The following is a 20,078-nucleotide window of genomic DNA, read 5'->3' on the forward strand; positions in this document are numbered from 1 at the left end:
CCCCACAAAAATCGAATATTTTTTGATGTTAATAGATACTAATATTGAGCAGCGGTTGAGCATTAAACCATGTTCTTGTTTTAATTTTATGTTTTAATATTTCTCAATCTGTTATACTAAGTGTATTAATGAGAACATATATGTTTTTTACAATAGGTTCCTGTCCTGAGACCACAGCAGTATGTGCCTTGGACGAAGGTATGCACACTTAAAATATATTTCAAATATTCTCCATTAGTAAAATATATAAATAAAAATGGTTTAATAGTAAAAATATAATATTTACATTACTATCATGTGCTTAGACATATGCAATTACAGTACATATTCATGTACATGATAAACTAAGCTGATAAAACATACTAGTGAGAAAACATCAGAGCCAAAAATCTGATTATTAAATACATATCATTTCCTGAGCACAGAAAGCTTTAATTCATACAACACATATTTAAAGAACAATTATTACTAATGCCTTTGACAGTAAAACAATGGAACCATTAAAAGTTTCATGAAAGTTGTATAATCCCGTCTAATGACTCTGATGATTGAATTATTAAAGCTAGAATATGAAAGTGAATTAGCAGTCAAGATTTATCTTAGAATGCCTAGGATTTGGGGGAAGCCTGATAGTGAAATTGGTTTAAAATTACAAGTGGATTTGAGAAGAAGATTCAAACAGCAAGATACATAAAGCTCAGTAAGAATTATATAAATGCTCTGGCACAAGGCCAATACAACATGCCCTTGATTTCAAGTGGAATGCGATTGTAAACAAAAATGTGGACAAAGAGTATTATAAATATCATGAGTTATGATAACCTTGAATCCTGAGAGGGAGCTGAAAAGAAAAAATGTACAATGAATAAAAAGCACACAGTGGGAACTCCAGGAGTAAAGACAAAAGGAGCTAATATTCTTAGGGATAGTAAAGGTGAAAGATGAAGGAGCTGGAAACAGATCCCACCTACAGGAACTATTAAAACGAGTCCTTCTCTATGGAGGAAGCAGCAAAAAAAAAAAAAAAAATTGCTTAAAGTAGCACATAAGGAATTTGAGTTCTAGGATAAAATACTGAAACAAGTTTGTTGTTTTTTTGGAGGTATTTAAATAATGAATGGGTTTATAAATGTCTGCTTGTGATTTCTCTAATGCTTTTCTAGATCATTTACCTGGGTTTGCATTCTTCTGCCCCACAATGAAATGGGTGGGGCAGTTCTTTTATTTTTATGTGTGATAAAATCATTTTTTATTTAAAGGAAGGTTGAAAGTTGGTTTGTGGTTATAAGAAAAATGTAGATATATATCTCAATAATAATTGGAATCCTGTTTTATGCAAGCATAATACTTGGGGAAATACAATTATATATTCATGTATCTATTTTAAATTTGGCTCAAAACATACTGTATGTGTTCTACCATATTAGTATTCTATGAAAAATAAACTTCTATAAACACATCCACATAAATAATATTCAACATAAAATAATTGATTTTAAAAAATTGAAATATGCTTCTAGTTCTGTTTTGTTTTGTAGTATGACTCCTGACTCTATTTTTCATATACTTTTTTCTTTAATCACTTTCAGTATCTAGTCAGAGACGGGTGTGACTTTAGAATATCCATGTAAACTATGCCAGCTGATGTGCTCTGCCAGGCAGAGCATGGATGGCTCGAGGCACAAATCTCTGTTGTGTCAAGGCTTTGGCATGACATTTGTCAGGGAACTAAATCAAACAATGCAAATAATCATGATTTCCCATAGATATGCAGCCTCCTCCTCAATCCTGCTGTTAGTCATTACTACTCTTTTTCCTTATTCTAGGGAATGACATTTCTAGTAATGAACCAAAAACTGTGGTGTCTCCTGGTGTTCTCATAGTGTAAAGAAATGGGAAGATTATGGCTTTGAAACTGGACCTTCCTATCTTTTCAGTGTGGCTCTGTCATCTACTAGCTGTGGAATCCTGGACAAGTTATTTCAGATATAAAATGAATTTACTAATAGTTACCACATGAGTTATGTAGGTTTTAAAGTGACAAAATTATCCATAGAAACTCTTTCCACATGTTAAATAATTAAATGCTATTTTAGCCCTTCCCATTTTTATAATGAGATGTGTTTTGCCTGAAACTTATTAATAATCATCTCAATCATATTGTGAATGCAAGAGGAATGCCTCTAACAACATTTTTAAATTTCAGGTTATGTAAGCATGTGAAATAATATTTTCTTCATCTTTGAGTGGGTACTCTTTCTGGTGAATGAAGACTTGTTGCAAATTTCTGATCTTTTTTTTTTTCTATCTGCTTCCTTTTTTTTTTAAAGAATTTTATGTGATATAAAGGGTTTTTATGTTGCATAAGAGTATTTTGACTCTTCTTCATTTAATTTAGGTTTTGTTAGTGTAATCAAGGATGGAAAAACACATAGTAAAATGTACATGGCTTAGCAATAGCATACCCATGTTATCTTAGTTTTTAGCTCAGTAGCTCAGTTAACTTCCTTACTGAGAAATTATTATGTATTATATAAACTAGATAATATGGTAGATATGTGCTAGATGCTAAAGTTGCAAAGAAGAAAGAGGTATGTATTCTATAATCTAGAAGGGAGGATACATGTATACACATCATTTTAAAACAATATTATAACAGTACAGTGGGAAGGTGCCAATTAAGGATCATATAGAAAAGTCATTTCAATTAATTTGGCTTCCTGGAGGGGTTGTCACTTCAAGTATCTTGAGAAGTGGGGATGAATTGGTCAGATATCAGTCAAATATAGAGACAGGAGGGTGGAAAGAGGTCAAGAATAGGACTAAAACAGTGATAGTAGTAGTAAAGGTACAGATTTGAAATTGGAAAGTGAAGTCCCCCCACTTTTTTCTTGAAGGTATATATTTAAGATCTATTTAGAAAATTGTCTTATAGAACTAATGTTTATGTATAATGATTATCATAGCTATAACAATAATAGGAAACCAATTAGCTATTAAATAATAGGGAAACTGAAATAAATTATAATATTTAGGAGAAGATATTTTACAGTTTCTAAAATTTACAGTTTTGAAGATTGTTTAAGGAGAATGTGTTCTGGAAAAATAGGACAAGTTGTAAAATAGTATTATAGTACCATACTTCTTTTATACATATGATTTTATACATATGTTTATATAAAAGAATACTCCAATAATTTTATATATATAATGTCTTTTTGTTAGGGGATAGGCTTCAAGAAGAACACATAGAAGGCTGTAAAAAAATTCAGCATCATTAACATTTCTATGTAGTATACCTTGATATATGTGTGACTTGTGTTTGTTATTGCTACTTTGATATATAACAAACATGGTGAACACACTCTAATGTGCGCCTCTTGATGTTCATACCCTGAGTGTGGACAGATCCTCTTGGATGCCTCTAATGAACAGCACATATAGAAGGTGATAGCATTAGTCCTGTGATTATGTTATACAGATAGGTGTGTATAATTCTGGTAGGTGTTAATGATATCTCATTGTAATTTTAATTTTAATTTTGCTAATGGCTAATGATTTTGAACATATTTTCATGTGCTTATGTGGTGTCTGTATTTTTGATGAAATGTCTGTTCTTGTTTGCCCATTTTATAACTGGATTGTTTTTATTATTTATTTATTCATTTATTTTAATGTTTATTTATTTTGAGAGGAGAGAGAGAGAGAGAGAGAGAGAGAGAGAAGGAGTCAGTGAGAAGGAGTCAGTGAGTGAGAGAGAGTGAGCATGAGCAGGGGAGAGGCAGAGGGAGAATCCAAAGCAGGTTCCTTGCCCAGTGCATAGCCTGATGCGAGAGCATGACCTGAGCTAAAATCAGGAGTTAGATGCTTAACCAAATGAGCCACCCAGGTGCCCCTCACTGGATTGTTTTTAAACTGTTGAGTTTTAAGAGGTCTTATGAATTTTATTGAATATATACATTGGCTGATGGAGAATGTGAAGAGATATATATTAGCTGGAAGTCCAGACAGGTAAGCAGTCAGGAAGCAGATGGCATCTAAGTCTGAAACCCTGAGGTAAGATCAAGGATAGAAATAAAGATTAAAGGGACACCTGAGTGGCTCTATCAGTTAAGCATCTGACATTGGCTCCGGTCATGATCTCACAGTTCGTGAGTTTGAGTCCTGAGTCAGTCTCTGTTTCTCCCTCTCTCTCTGGCTTTCCTTGCTTTCTCTATATCTCTGTCTCTCAAAAATAAATACAATTTTAAAAAATTAAAAAAGAAAGATTAAAATAATGTGATAGTCAAGATAAAATGGAAGCACATCTTGAAGAACAGTAACTTCAAGCCCTTATATTTTCCTGAAGCACAGAATGGTCCTTTACCCTCAAAATTTTATTATATGTAATTAAATAAATGTTCTTCCATTCCCTGGACTTGAAGTTTTATATAAAACATTAAGATTTTCTCATTTACCATTGACCATTAATACTAGCAGTATTTGAGTAGTGTTAATAAGACATGAAATTTTCCAATGGAAAAACCAAGTTTTGGTGTGTGGCATAGACACAGGGAGAGAAGAAAGACTTGATCTGGTTAAACTAAGATCTGGAACTCAGATTATCTACAGAAATATGGTAGATATTTTGCAAAGATTTCTTTCTGTAGATACTATAAGAAAGTTTTGTTCAGAAGGCAAGTCCATTATCTGAGATATGTGGTGATACATCCATGCCAGCACAGTAAAGCAGGCTATTTCGGGAGTTTATCATGAGCAAATGTACAGCACCAGGTGAGAGAAGAAAAAGAAGTATCTGAAAGCCTAGAAAGACTAGAGCATGTTGGTTAATTGAGAGCATCTGGAGACAAAGTAACAATCCATCATTGAAGAGAGACATTAACTATTTGAAGAGATCTGCCTCGTATGCTCTTTGTAGTAGACTCAGTTTATACTTGAAAATGGAAATTAATATGGTGCTGGCATAAACCAAACATAAGTCCACTCAATGGAACAAGGACCAAGAGGCTCCCCCACTGTACTAGCACTAACCCTTTAGTTGTTGGGATGTGGGAGCTTCTGAAGGAGAAGCCAAAACTTTAAGAGCAGTGGGAAGAAGGGGATTTGAGTCAGTTCCTGTTTACCAATTATATCTAAGTTCTTTAATATTTTGATAACCAGTTTAGCCAGTACCAGAACAGACTGGCCAAATATGACCTGGAATATATACCTATTAGAAGCGAGTCTCAGTGTAATGAGGTAGGAATAGACTGACTAGGAGTGCCTGGGTGGCTCCGGATGGTTAAGAACCTGGCTTGATATTTCACTTCAGGTCAGGATCTGATGGTCAAGCCCCTCGTGGGGCTCTGTGCTGGGCAGATCTACTTAAGATTCTCTCTTTCTCCCTTTGCCCTTACCATGCTCTCTTTCACACTATGAATATATAAATAGATATAGATATAGATTTGGATATAGATATAGATATAATGACTAAAGAAAGGGAGCAAGGAACCTTCTTGTTCAAAGATAGAAACTAGTAGAAGAAATACTTTTGAAAGTTATTTTACTATAGAGATCATTAAAATTGCCTTGATAGGAGAGTCTGAAATCCTGAAGGTATAAAACATGATTTTTATGTCCATTAAACACTATCTACCATGCTCTGGCAAGCCCACTTTCTACTGGGTTTCTACTTCCACTTATTTGGGGATCCCATATTTTTTTCAGCCACTTTTTGCTGTGAAAATGTGTTCTTTTTTTTGTTAAGAATTGTGATTATTTTCAAGTTTCAGCCTCATATTTAATTCAGAGATTCTCATCTTGCCTGGGCACAGCCTAGACTTGATGTTCTAGTTGTTCTGAATGTGTTTGGAGTAGTAGGCGATGGGGATGAGTGGGAGTGAAGGAAGAGGAGGATGGTGCCAAAGGCCCTGCTTCCTCATGTCTTTCTCCTTCCCCGTTATGTGTTTGGATTGGGATAGGGAAAGGAGGAGGAACGTAAAGTTCTCACAGGCAACTGCCCTTGGCAAATGGCTATCCACTCTCCCTTGATTGTCACTGCCACTCTATCTTTGGCCTTGAATGCTTTCTACACACCTGGAACCCACTTACTCCACAAGTATGCTTTAGGTGGTACTTCAGAGCACCCTGTAAGGGCTACCCCTGTGTAGATACATGGTGTGCCAGACCTGGCTGAGATTCAGTCTCTTTCTACCTGTTCTCACCTTCCATCAGTCTCCAGATGTGGCCATATCACAGACTTCACATATGAAAAGGTATGTGGGTCCCTGTTGCTCTCAATGATGTAAGAATTGCCTTAAACTAAATACATTACATTAACACATTAAACAAAATACACAGAATTCAACTAAATAGAAGAGAGCCTACATTGAATGATGTCTTTTTTTTTAATAAGGAAAGGAATGATGGTATTTTCTTTAATTAGGAAAATTAAGTTTGGTGTGAGAGACTGTGAAATAGACATAAGTGTGTGTGTGTGTGTGTGTGTGTGTGTGTGTGTGTATAATATTATTTTTTAATTTATCCACTTTACTCTGGAGAAAGAAATACAACCTAAGGGCACTAAACTGTCAGGATTATAGAGATTATGGGATTATGGGGGACTTTTCCACAGCTCTGCCACAGGCTCACCAGCAGAAATGGCAGTTGGGACTGTCCATTGTAAACCACACCATGTTGATAATAATTATACCTCAGCGGTTGTCGGATGCTATTAAAAGCATCCAGGAAATGGTTTCACATGTGATCCAGACTGTAAGGAGGGTGGGCGGAGCCAAAATAATGATGAAAGGCTTGCAGAAAGCAGGAGAGTCCATATTCTTGAATACATGAGTGAGATAGTCAGGAGCATATATATATATGTATATATATATATTATATATATATATATATGTATATATATATATATAATATATATACATATATATACATTTGAAAGGATAGGTTAACATCTGTATCTTATGTCGTCCTTATAGCAGTTCTAGAGGTGGAAATACCCAGTAGCTTATTTGTAGAAGCTGAGTCACAAAGTGTATAATATATGACAAGCAAAATTCATTTGAACTGATTCTAAATCCCACCTTCTTCATATGAAATTATAATAACTAATATAGAAAATTGGAATACAATTGGGTTTGATTAGAGGAGGTAATTATTTCCTAATAAATCCTTATTCTCAATTTCTAACTTCTTTAACTTTTGTTGAAATTGTTTTATCCATGAAAAAATATAGCCAGACTTAGAAAACTCCACAAAATTTATATAAAACATCATTTTTTTCAAATTCAGAAAGTCAGTGTTTTCACTTGGTTTTTTTTAATGTATTTAAGCCCAGAAGCAGCTGTGCTAAAAATTGCAGAACGTCAAATCTATGCTCCCCTATACATTTAGATTTATCCTAAAATTTAAGTTGTTATATATAGAGAGCTATCATTTGAATGAAACTTAACTAAAAAGTAACTACTAAATGTTTCAAATAGAATCTAAAAAGTGTAGTTGCTTAGTTTTCTTTGCGCTTTTACTCTTTCTATTTTGAATAAGTGCTAAGGAAATGATCACAAAGGGAGTTCCAGGAAACTGCTCTGTCTTTATTATCTTGCCTGAATTCCTGTGAAGTTTGCTGATATACTAAGTAGATCATCCAAGTGAAAATAATTCTGTAATAAATGTTATTTTCAGAGCTTTGAAGAAAAACAGCTATCCCATAAAGGTGTTTTATGAAACACATCTTCATAGAAATCACTCCAGGTAAAATGGCTTTCATGAAAAAAATAAATTTGAGAAATACTACTTACTACCCCCCTATATACCAAGTCATCCTATGGGAGATTTAGCATGCTTATCATCAAAGACATTGAAAATTTCTTCAGCAGAAGTTATTAATTTTGTTTGATCTGGAAAAGCTTGGAACCAATATAGCCTTCCCTCTGGGGGAGGCAGTATTTTGCCATGGTTGGGAGTGTGGTCTCTGGAGTCAGATTGGGTTTGATTCCATGCTTTAATTTTATTTAATTGAGGTAATATTTACATCGTATAGAACCAACCATATAAAGTGAATCATTCAGTGATATTTAGTACATTAGCAATACATTCACCACCTCTGTCTAGTTCCAAAACATTTTTATCACTCCAGAAGGAATCTTGTTCCTATTAGTTACTCCCCATTCTTCCATCCCCCACCTGCTCCACTCTGCCAGATTGTGTGAACATCTGCTTACTCTCCTTGAGACTGAGTTTTTCTTGGTATTCCTATAAAGATATGATTGACATTCACCTTATATGGCAAATGTAAGGATTCAGTAAAACAATCCATACAGTGCACTTAAAAAATTGTAAGTATTGAACACATGTTTGATAAAATGTTAAACTTATATGGTCCTCTGCAGCATCCAAGGAGCAATTGTTTGAGACAGCACATTTTAAGAAATGCTGATAGAAGTCTACAGGTCAGGAAAAGACCTCTAAAACGTGTTAAATCAAGGATTCTGTGCGTGCCAGTGAATCTCACATGATACTCTGGTGCTCCAGGAAACTGACAATTAACACCAATGTTTGTCTTTCCATATAATGTTTATTGCTAAAGTAGTTTAAGGAAGTTAGAGCAGAGAATTATTGAGGAAGGGAAGAAAGTCACAAGGAATTAAGGCATGAATGAAGGAGATGAAACAGCTGACACCAGTAATAACCTAGGTCTAATTATTTTTCCAGTTGATTCATGATTTCCAGGTATTCATGATTTTGAGATTTTTAAAGTGTCATTGGCATGGCAAAGCAATGTAAAAATATAACGTTATGTATAAGTTTTTATCTATATTTATACATGTAAATGTATGCAAATGTAATTATAGGTATAATTTTATGTAAATGGAATTACATATACAATAGGTGTATAGCTCTAGAAGGATTTTCATTGAAATGAGAGCAGTAATTGCCATGCTGTATCAGAAATTCAGGTGCTTTTCATTTGCCTCAGTAATCTTTTCTACAGTTGGTTGACATTTTCTTTGTAACTGTATGCTCACTAATAGAAACAAAACAATAATCCTACATCCATTTAAAAATAGAGACATATTATAACCATACCATGGTTGATATTTATACCAAACTTGTCTTGATAATTGCTGGAGGGATAAACCCTTAAATATCAAAATGATTGTGAACATGAAGCAGGTTTGCTTGGTTCCAGATGGCAACAGAAGAAAGACCAAAGGAGTTTGTGGAACCCTCCTTTCCTCCATAAATACAAATTACCCTTGAACCCTGGTAATATACAGCAAATTAGAGCTGTCAATTTCTTCTTACACTTTCTAGTTCAATCTGTTCAAATTAAAAAAAAAATCCTATGGCCCTCAAAACATCATTATACCAGTGATTTTCTGTTCTGATCATCTTTATTTGGTGCTTTCTTCATTTGCTTCTTGAACCAAAGAATGATTCTTGTAGTGGCTCTTGTAATGGTTCCCAGCCTTGAGTGTCTTTATAGGCATCATCTGGAGACCTTGTTTAACATGCAGATTCTTGGACCTCCGCCCCAAAATTTCTTATTCTTGAGAATGAGGTTTGGGAATCTACAGTAGGTTACAATGGTCAAGATAAAATTGAGCCATGATTCATGAATTACACATTGAGAAACATTGGAAGCTTTATAGCTCTCAATAATTACCCTGTTTGCAAACCTATGATTTAAAAAAAATCATCTTTTGCAGTCATTTTTTTCTTCTAAAAGCATCTGTAATTCTTTTTTAGCTTCTCTCCTTGAAAATGTGTTTGGTTCAGGTAGAATATGACAGCTTATCCATCATAATAATCACATGGACAATCCCCAAATGCCAAATGCAGAAATGATCGAACAATCTATTTTTCATTTAATTTCTTTATAGAATAGATATAATCCAATTGCTTATGACAAGTGAAAGAATCAAATCTTCAATTATATTTTGATGTTAGAGTGATGTGATTTCACCAAAATCGTCCTGTTTGCAGTAAATTATTTAGTATGTAGCACACAATAGCAATATAATATTTAATTTATATAATAGTCACAGTTTAGGATTATTCTTTAAAATGTCTCAGATGTGCTAACACATGTGCCCCTAAATGTCTCTAAGAAGTTGATAAGAACTACTATTATTTATTACCAGTTGCAGAGAGATTGAATCACTGAGCTATTAAATACCTTAAAGAGGGTCACAGAGTCAGTGACTAAGTCAGAACAAACACTTCATCTCCTAAATCCTTGGTCAGTAATTTTCTCAACAAATCCTGTTGCTTATATCTTTTCCTGTAATAGTTTCAAGTCAATCAATTTTCTGAGAGATACTTCATTATGGACATATGAGAATTTGTACCCTCTAGAAGGTTAAACCTGGAAGTGGAAAATCATTGTAAAGACAAGTCCTTATTTTTCAAAAATAACATTTAAAATCCCTTATGTGTCCTTGCCACTATCCCTATTTCACAGAATACTTTGTTCATTCATTCATTCACTAATTTAGTCAATCAACTGATATTTCCTGAGCATGTATAATATATCTAGCATTCTGCTAATAAACAAGATATTATCCTTGTCCTCATTTTGCATAATCTGATAAAGAACAGACACACATACAAATAGCATGATATAGAAATTACTCTCTTGGAGCTAGGTACTATATGGAAAGTAGCGTAGGGGAAGAAGCCCTGAGCCTATTTTCTTCTCAGAAATTAGGAAATTTGAGCTAGGATTTGAAAGAAAGGCAAGAATTCACAGGAATTCAATGTAAACATTAGGTCATGGTTAGGGGAAAACAGGAAATTTTAAACATAATGTAGTCACATCCCATCTACAATATAAGTGCAGATCTCTGGATTCAAAATTTAGAGGCCAAATTTTTGGAGGGCATTTGAGCCACATTGGGACCCTCAATTTTGGAATCTGGAATCTTCCAAGAACAATGTGGGTCATACAAAGATAAATGACCTTTAACACTATGCATTTTCCCCATTAAAACCATTATCTCTCTGGCAGCCATACTGATTTAGAAAACTAGACTTCTCTTCATTATACAGTGTATACAAGCAGACACAAAGGAGCGCTAGTATTTTTAAATAGTAAAACTAAGTAAAGCAAACCCTCACCTCATAGGCTGGCCTTGTATGCTTCAGCCTGAAGGGTATTTTTGCAACCAAGTAAAAGCCCTCAAAATATAATGGAAACACTGACAGACACTTAACTATACCAGCTCTGGTGGGTACCGCCATAATTCACTTCATAATACAAATTGATATGTTGTCCAGAGGGGTCCCTGCATTGGTGTTATTGAGTGTCTTTTGAAAAGTTCTGGTTCTGGGCTATGAAGCTGTAAAATGAAACTGAATGATTCTCTCTGAAATAGTTTCTGAACCGGGCCCCTCAATTACAGTAGTGCTGTCCTTAGGGCAGGCAACATGGAAATGTCCTACAAAGACTGGAAACAAAATAATAATCCAAAGTGAAAACAAACAATGAAACAAAGTTTGTTGTACTAAAAGTCTAATATTTCTTCCCACAAGAGCTATTTAAAAGCTGAGCACACAAGAGGTGAAAAAGGCCAACTTGTTTTAAGTGGGGTGAGTTGTTAAGCAGGTTAGGAGTGCACTCTATATTTGTGAAATCATGTGGCGGGCCAAAGTTCAGCTATCCCAGTGATCTTGATGGCCAAAGTGTCCTGTGTGTTTTATAATATAATGCAAATGACTTCAATCTGAGGTAGCCACTATTTAGGGCTTTAATAATTTGTCCTAGAAAGGTCCTGCCAGGCCACATTTAATGGATCTTCTAAACAATGTGAAAAGATTTCTCTAAATGTGTTATACAGCTTATAATTCTAGTGTAAAAATAATTTCCCAGTGTCCCCATGACTGTTCCCTTCCCTGGATGCAATTTTTCAGGCTTTTTATTGAAAATGTTATACTGTCACTTTCTCCTCTCTCCAACCTTGGCCTTAAGATTCCAGGTGCAGAGTTGGGGTTCAGACAATGAAAAAAGCTCCACGAAAGTCACAAAATAACACAGAACCCTGGAAGATACATTCCGTTTTCATTAGAAAATTAGGAGCCCAGGATTCTAGTGTCAGCTTTTCCAATGGAAATGGTATAACCTTGGGTTCCTTGTAACCTCTGTGGGCCTCAATTTGCTCATCTCTAAACTGAAGGTCACAGACTACCTCTTTGTGCCTTTTAATGTTGTTCCACAGCACCATTTAAGATTGCTAATGAATTACTTAAACATTGAAGTCCACATTAAGCCTTATGGAAAAGCATAACTGGCAAGATTTTCCTCTCAATTACTTGTGCTAATAGGGGCCAAAATGGCATGGATACTTTAAATTCACAGATAATCCCCAAACTTCAATTTAGCTAAGTGTTCCAACCTCCTCTCCTGCCAAACCATTTACAGGGGATTCAAACAATTAGCACACACTGGCATGAGATTTAACTCCTTTTATATTTCCTGCTTCCCTATTGCCTTACCACCAGGAAATTTTGATATCTAAATTTCCAAGAACAGAAATGAGGAGTAAATCAAGTAGAGCTGCTGTATGGCCACCAATTGTTTACATTTCAAAAAAATCCCAACACTGTTATTATTAATGATAATTTATAAAGGACTTATCCTATGTCAAGTATATTGCAAATCATTTTATTTAAATCCCATGATCACTTCTTTAGGTAGTCTGTTAGTTTCTTAAGGCTGCCATTATGGAGTGCCACAGGCTGAGTGGCTTAAACAATAAGGAATTTATTTTCTCAGAGTTCTGGAGGCTGGAAGTCTGAGATCAAGGTGTCAGCAGGGTGGGTTTCTTCTAAGGGGTCCTATGGAGAATCAATTTGAGGCCTCTTTCCTAGCTCCTGGAAGGTTTCTTTTTCTTTCCTTCTTTCCTTCCTTTCTTTCTTTCTTTCTTTCTTTCTTTCTTTCTTTCTTTCTTTCTTTCTTTCTTTCTTTCTTTCTTTCTTCCTTCCTTCCTTCCTTCCTTCCTTCCTTCCTTCCTTCCTTCTTTCCTTCCTTCCTTCCTTCCTTCCTTCCTTCCTTCCTTCCTTCCTTCCTTTTTTCCCTCCTTTCTTCCTTCCTTCTTTCTTGTTTCCTTTCTTTCTTTTCTTTCTTGTTTTCTTTCTTTCTTTCTTTCTTTCTTTCTTTCTTTCTTTCTTTCTTTCTCTCTCTCTCTCGCTCTCTCTCTCTCTCTCTCTCTCTCTGTTTTTGGCAATTTGGGGGCACACTTTTACTTGTGGATTTCTTATTCCAGTCTTTGCCTTCATCTTCACCTGAGGTCTCTGTGTCTCTATCTTCCACATGGTGTTCTTTTCACAAGGACATTGTTCCTATTAAATTAAGGGTCTATCCTACTCTAATGTGACTTTGTTTTAACTTGATTACCTCTGTAAAAAACCCTATGTCCAAAAAAAGTTGCATTTGTATATACTTGGGGTGAGAACTTCAAATATGTCCTTTTATGGTGGGACAACAATTCAATCCATAATATATACGTATTATTCTTACTTCACAGATAAGTAAGCTAAGGTTACAATGTTGAATTAATTTTCCCAATGTCACAGAATTAGTCAGTGGTGGAACTGGGATTCATATCCACTTTTGATGATTTCACTTATTGTTTAGCAAATAATCTTGGATATTTGAAAAGAAAATTCTGTCAGTCTCCCAGGATTAATAATATTGAACATAATCTTTTGGATAATTTCAGTAGTACAGAAGATTCAGCATGTGTCCAACAACCAAGAGACATTGGTGGCACCTATGCTAAATTAGTACTTGTCAGGATTGATTGTTTTAATGTTTACTTATTTTTGAGAGACAGAGCATAAGTAGGAAAGTAGAAGAGAGAAGGGAGACAGAATCCAAAGCAGACTCCAGGCTCCAAGCTGTCATCACAGAGCCTGACATGGGACTCGAACTCACTAAGTGCAAGATCATGACTTGAGCCAAAGTTGGATGCTTAACCAGCTGGGTCACCCAGGCGCCCTGTCAGAATTGATTCCTAAGGAAGGTCTCCAAACCTGGCACAAAGAAGAAAATATATATAAGGAAGACTAAACCCCAAGTCATCTTGAAGGGGACTTGTATGTATAATAACTCAAAGAAAGCTAATAATAGAGTGTCCTTATAAAAGATTTTTAATGAAGAATAATTGATCTACAACATTAGTTTCAGGTGTACAACATAATTAACAATTGTATACAATGCAAAATGATCACCACAATTAATCTAGTTACCATCTGTCTCTGTACAAAGTTATGATTTTGTGTATGCGTGATGACAACTTTAAACATTTACTTTCTGAACAACTTACACATTTGCAATACAATGTTACTGACCATAGTCACCATACTATACAGTACATTCTCAGGACCTATTATTTTATAACTCCAAATTTGTATTTCTTGTTCACCTTAACTTGTTTTTTTCTTCCCTACTATTTTTTTCTCCCCCTTTGCAACTACCAATATGTTCTGTGTATCTATGTTAGTTTTGTTCATTTTGTCTTGTTTTCCAGATGCCACACATAAGTAAAATTATACAGCATTTCTCTTTTCTGTCTCATTCACTTTATTTAGCATAATAACTCCATCCATGTTGTTGCAAATAGTAAAACTTCATTATTTTCATTATTTTTTGACTGAATAATATTCCTTTGTGTGTGTGTGTGTGTGAGAGAGAGAGTACACATGTGCATGTGTGTGATATCTATGATATCTATCTATCTATCAATCAATCTATCTATCTATCTCACATTGTCTTTATCCAATCATACCACAGTGGACACTTTGGTTGTTCCATGCTTTGGCTTTTGTAAATAATACTGCAATGAACATAGGGATGCATACATATTGATTTAGTGTTTTTGTTTTCTTTGGATCAAAACCCAGAAGTGGAATTGCTGGCTCATGTAGTAGTTCTGTTTTTAAGTTTTTGAAGAACATCACACTATTTTCCTTAGTGGGTGCACTAATTTATATTTTCAACAAGAGTGCACAAGGATTTCCTATACTAAACATCCTCACCAACACTTGTTATTTCTTGTCTTTTATAACAGCTATTCTGTCAGGTGTGAGGTGGTATTTCATTGTTTTTATTTCCAATTTCTGATTATTAGTGATGTTGAGAACCATTTCATTTGTCTTTTGACCATCTACATATCTTCTTTGGAAAAATATCTATTTAAATCCTGTGCTACTTTTTAATTGGATTGTTTTTGTTGTTATTGAACTGTATGAGTTCTTTGTGTCTTTTGGATATTAACCGCTTATCAGATATGTGGTTTGCAAGTATCTTCTCTCCTTTAATAACTTGCCTATTTATTTTGCTGGTAGCTTCTTTTGCTGTACAGAAGCCTTTTGTTTGATGTAATTTCATTTGTTTATTTTTCCTTTTATTGTCATTGCTTTTGGAGTAAGATGAAAAAAGATTTTGCCAAGAGTGATGTGTAGGAGCTTACTGCCTATGTTTTATTCTAGTTTTACGATTATTTTTAAGTTTATTTATTTTAGAGAGAGAGAGAGAGAAACAGAGGGAGGGAGGGAGAGAGAATGCAAGCAGGGGAGAGGCAAAGAGAGAGAGGAAAACACAGAATCTGAAACAGGCTCCAGGCTCTGAGCTGTCAGCACAGAGCCTGATATGAGACTTGAACTCTGAATGGCGAGATCATTATCTGAGCTGAAGTTGGATATTTAACAGACTGAGTCACCCAGGAGCCCCTGATTTTATGGCTTCTGATCATACACTCATATCTTTAAGCCATTTTGGGTGAATTTTTGTGTATGGTGTAAGACAGTGGTCCAGTTTCAATCCTAGACATGCGGCTGTCCAGTTTACCTGATACTGCTTATTGATGAGACTTTCTTTTCCCCATTGCATAGTCTTGCCTCCTCTGTCATAAATTAATTGACTATATGTGTGTGGGTTTGTTTCTGGGCTCTCTATTTTGTTCCAGTGATCTGTGTGTCAGCTTTTATGCCAGCATTATATTGATTTAATTATTGAAATTGGGGACCATAATGCTTCCAGCTTTGTTCTTTCTTAATGTTGTTTTGGCTACTTGTCATGTTTTAGGGTTCCATATAAATTTTAGGATTATTCTAATTCTGTTAAAAAAAACCCATTGGAATTCAATTGGGATTACATTGAATGTGGAGATTGCTTTGGGTAATATGGACATTTAAAAAAATGCTTCTAACCCATGAGCATGAAATATTTTTCCATTTATTTATGTTGTCTTCAATTTCTTTCATCAATGTCTCATGGTTTTTAGTTACAAGTTTTTACTTCCTTGTTTAAATTTATTTCTAGGTATTTATTATTTTTGAACAATTATAAATGGGATTGGTTTCTTAATTTCTCTTTTGGATAATTTGTTGCTAGTGTATAAAAACACTATAGATCCTTTTATATTGATTTTGTATCCTGTACATTTACTGAATGTACTTATATTAACAGTTCTTAGTGTAGTCTTTAGGGCTTTCTATATATAGAATTATTTCATCTGCAGGTAGTGATCATTTTACATTTTCCTTTCCAGTTTAGATGTCTTTTAGGTTTTTTGTTTGTTTGTTTACTCACCTAATTTCTCTGGCCAGGACATCCAATACTCTGTTGACTAAAAGTGGTGACAGAAAAATATTTTTATTTTTTATTTTTTTACATATACTTTCAAATTCTTCTATTTTTTTCCTCCTTGAGATATTAATATTTTTCTTTTTTTTCTTTTTTCTAATAGTTTATTGTCAAATTGGTTTCCATACAACACCCAGTGCTCTTCCCCACAAGTGCCCTCCTCCATCACCACCACCTCTTTTCCCCTCTCCCCCTTCACCTTCAACCCTCAGATCATTTTCAGTATTCAGTAGTCTCTCAGGTTTTGCATCCCTCTCTCTCCCCAACTCCTTTTCCCTCTTCCCCTCCCCCTGGTCCTCCATTAGGTTTCTCCTGTTCTCCTGTTAGACCTATGAGGGCAAACATATGGTATCTGTCCTTCTCTGCCTTACTTATTTCACTTAGCATGACACCCTTGAGGTCCATCCACTTTGTTACAAATGGCCAGATTTCATTCTTTCTGACTGCCATGTAATACTCCATTGCATATATATACCACATCTTCTAGATCCACTCATCAGTTGATGGACATTTAGGGTCTTTCCATGTTTTGGCTATTGTTGACAGTGCTCCTATGCATCAGCACTTTCGTATGCCTTGAGTAAATCCCTAGCAGTGCTATTGCTGGGGCCCACAAATGTATGGCCAATTCATTTTTTACAAAGCAGGAAAGGGTATCCAATGGAAAAAAAGACTGCCTCTTTAGCAGGTGGTGCTGGGAGAACTGGACGGCAACATGCAGAAAAATGAAACTGGACCACTTTCTTACATCATACATAAAAATAAACTCAAAATGGCTGAAGGACCTGAATGTGAGACAGGAAGCCATCAAAACCCTCAAGGAGAAAGTAGGAAACAACTTCCTTGACCTCAACCACAGCAATTTCCTACCCGACACATCCCCAAAGGCAAGGGAAATGAAAGCAAAACTGAACTCTTGGGACCTTATCAAGATCAAAAGCTTCTGCACTGCAAAGGAAACAATCAAAAAAACTAATAGGCAACTAACAGAATGGGAAAAGATAGTTGCAAATGACATATCAGATAAAGGGCTAGTATCCAAAATCTACAAGGAACTCACCAAACTCCACACCCACAAAACAAATAACCCAGTGAAGAAATGGGCAGAAGACATAGACAGACACTTCTCCAAAGAGGACATCCAGATGGCCAACAGACACATGAAACTATGCTCAGCATCACTCATCATCAGGGAAACACAAATTAAAACCACACTGAGATACCACCTCATGCCAGTCAGAGTGGCTAAATTGAACAACTCAAGAGACTATAGATGCTGGCGAAGGTGTGGAGAGACAGACACCCTCCTACACTGTTGGTGGGAATGTAAACTGGTGCAGCCGCTCTGGAAAACAGTGTGGAGGTTTCTCAAAAAACTATCCATAGAACTCCCTTATGACCCAGAAAAATATTTTTAAATGTTCAATATTTACTTAATTGGAGATTGGTAAACAGCACTTAGCAGCATTTTGTGTGTGTGTGTGTGTGTGTGTGTGTGTGTGTGTGTGGTGTATGTTTCATTAAGGAGCCACTCTTTTGAGACAGGAAGGGGACAATTGACATTCTGCATTTATACAAGGAGTTGAATTGGTAGATCAAAGTTAACTGTCATCACCTTTCAGATTTTTTCCCCTCTGTTTTGCTTTATTGACCCTTACAGGATTGGTGCTTATGAACTGACTGGCTTCTCTTTTACTTGGCTCTGCCCTGAGTGGCTTTATTTACTATCCTACACATAAGTGGATGAGGTAGAACCTTAGGAATTTGGAGGGAGCATAAGGGTTTCAGGAACTGGGGGAGGGAATACAGAATGTAATGATTAGGGTGAATAAAAAACTTTCCATGGGACCCTTGAGTCTCTGAAGTTCTTAGGTTTCTCCAACAAAAACTTTACTTTTCTAATAGCTTACCAAAATAATCCCTCACCTTAAGATATCTTCACAGTGGTTAGATAATATAACTGATATTTTGCTAAATGGGGAATTACTTATGTTAATTTATTTTAAATGAAAAACTGTGACAGGTTAAGGGCCATTAGCTATTCACAATTTAATATGAATTTATTATGTGCAAACTTTGCTTTAAAGAACACTCACTAAGATTAGTTACAGTGAAATAAGTTGAAGTCTTGCTAGGTGAGTGGGTAAAAGGAAGGGATAAGTAGTTTGGGAATGTATTTACTCAGTGAAGAGAGTTTGTGGTAGAAACATGTTGGTTTGTGTAAGGCTATCTCAGTTTGCATTGGTGTTATAGAATAGATTTATAAGGTTTATTTGAAGCAGTATTTTTGGTTTGCTTTATAATTGACAAAAACCAAAAAATATTTTTCATGAATGCCATTGATATCATTTTATTTATGAACATTTTAATAACAAATAGATGGAATACATAATTGTTAGAATAAATTTAAATTTCTAAATAATTATCACCTTTGATTACACTTAGAATATGCATTGGGAAGATGCATGAAGGAATTGACATAATGGCAAAATCTTTGCAATTTGTTTTAGTAATGGTTGGTAAACCAGGGGCAATGTTAAGTAAAACAGATTTACGTTAATCATACAAAGCGTGATTTTTTTCACAGTTGTTATCAATTAAAATACTCATTTCCAAAATCCCATTGCTGTTTCTTATAAAGTGCTGCACACCAAGTTTCATACACAGTAGACTACATATAAGTACCCTTTATTAATTTATATAGGTAATAAAAATGGTTGCTAGTTATCTGAAGTGACTTTAGCTAAATCCAACTTTAACTGAATCCTTCTCCTCCTCCTGCTCCTCCTCCTCCTGCTTCTCCTTCTTAATGGATGAATAAATAGAAGCAGGAATACTTACTAAACTGAGAGCTATTCTAATAACTATGCTCCTAACTTTTGTCTTAAGTTTTCCAAATGAGCTGTCAGACTCTTAATATAAATCTCTTCCTGAGGCTTTTCTTCCTCAAAAAAAATGAGAACACACAAATGACTTACTATTAAAATATTGTACCTCCTCCACTGACCCTGAGGTGTATACACTCTGTAGATTCTATATAGAATATTGTCTTGTTTTAGAGCCTTGAAAGGAATTAGGGCTGTTAAACAATGATTGATCCGATAGTAATAAATATTTGGTAATATCATCTGGTGTTTTATTATATTCACTGCTCTTAGGGTTTAGGGGATCAATAAATAATACCATGTTACTCCCCTCCTGAGCTTAAAATCAATTCAGAATTACAGCCCAGGAGACAGACAAATGGAAGTGAACTAGCCAGTTTTCTTATAAACATGATTAGAAAACGTACTTTTAAATGTGTAGGCAAATTGGGTTAATAATCCACCACTGTGTAAACATATTTGGAAAGTCTGTAGTCATTGGCACATCTGGACAACCAAATGCCTCCTCAACAGGGCAAAGTTGATTCCTCTAAGTTTATTTCATGGCATCA

General features: G+C 35.0%; 1 long non-coding RNA gene across 1 annotated transcript in view; it reads left to right on the top strand.

Annotated features, from left to right (window-relative positions):
• LOC115276602 overlaps nucleotides 1–20,078 on the top strand; it is a 1,186,317-nt gene that overhangs the window by 820,259 nt on the left and 345,980 nt on the right. Inside the window, exon 5 of the long non-coding RNA XR_003902023.1 lies at nucleotides 157–198. This is a non-coding gene — a long non-coding RNA (uncharacterized LOC115276602). The remainder of the gene's footprint in view (nucleotides 1–156; nucleotides 199–20,078) is intronic.

Source organism: Suricata suricatta, chromosome 13, assembly GCF_006229205.1.
Source record: "Suricata suricatta isolate VVHF042 chromosome 13, meerkat_22Aug2017_6uvM2_HiC, whole genome shotgun sequence".
Taxonomy (NCBI): domain Eukaryota; kingdom Metazoa; phylum Chordata; class Mammalia; order Carnivora; family Herpestidae; genus Suricata; species Suricata suricatta.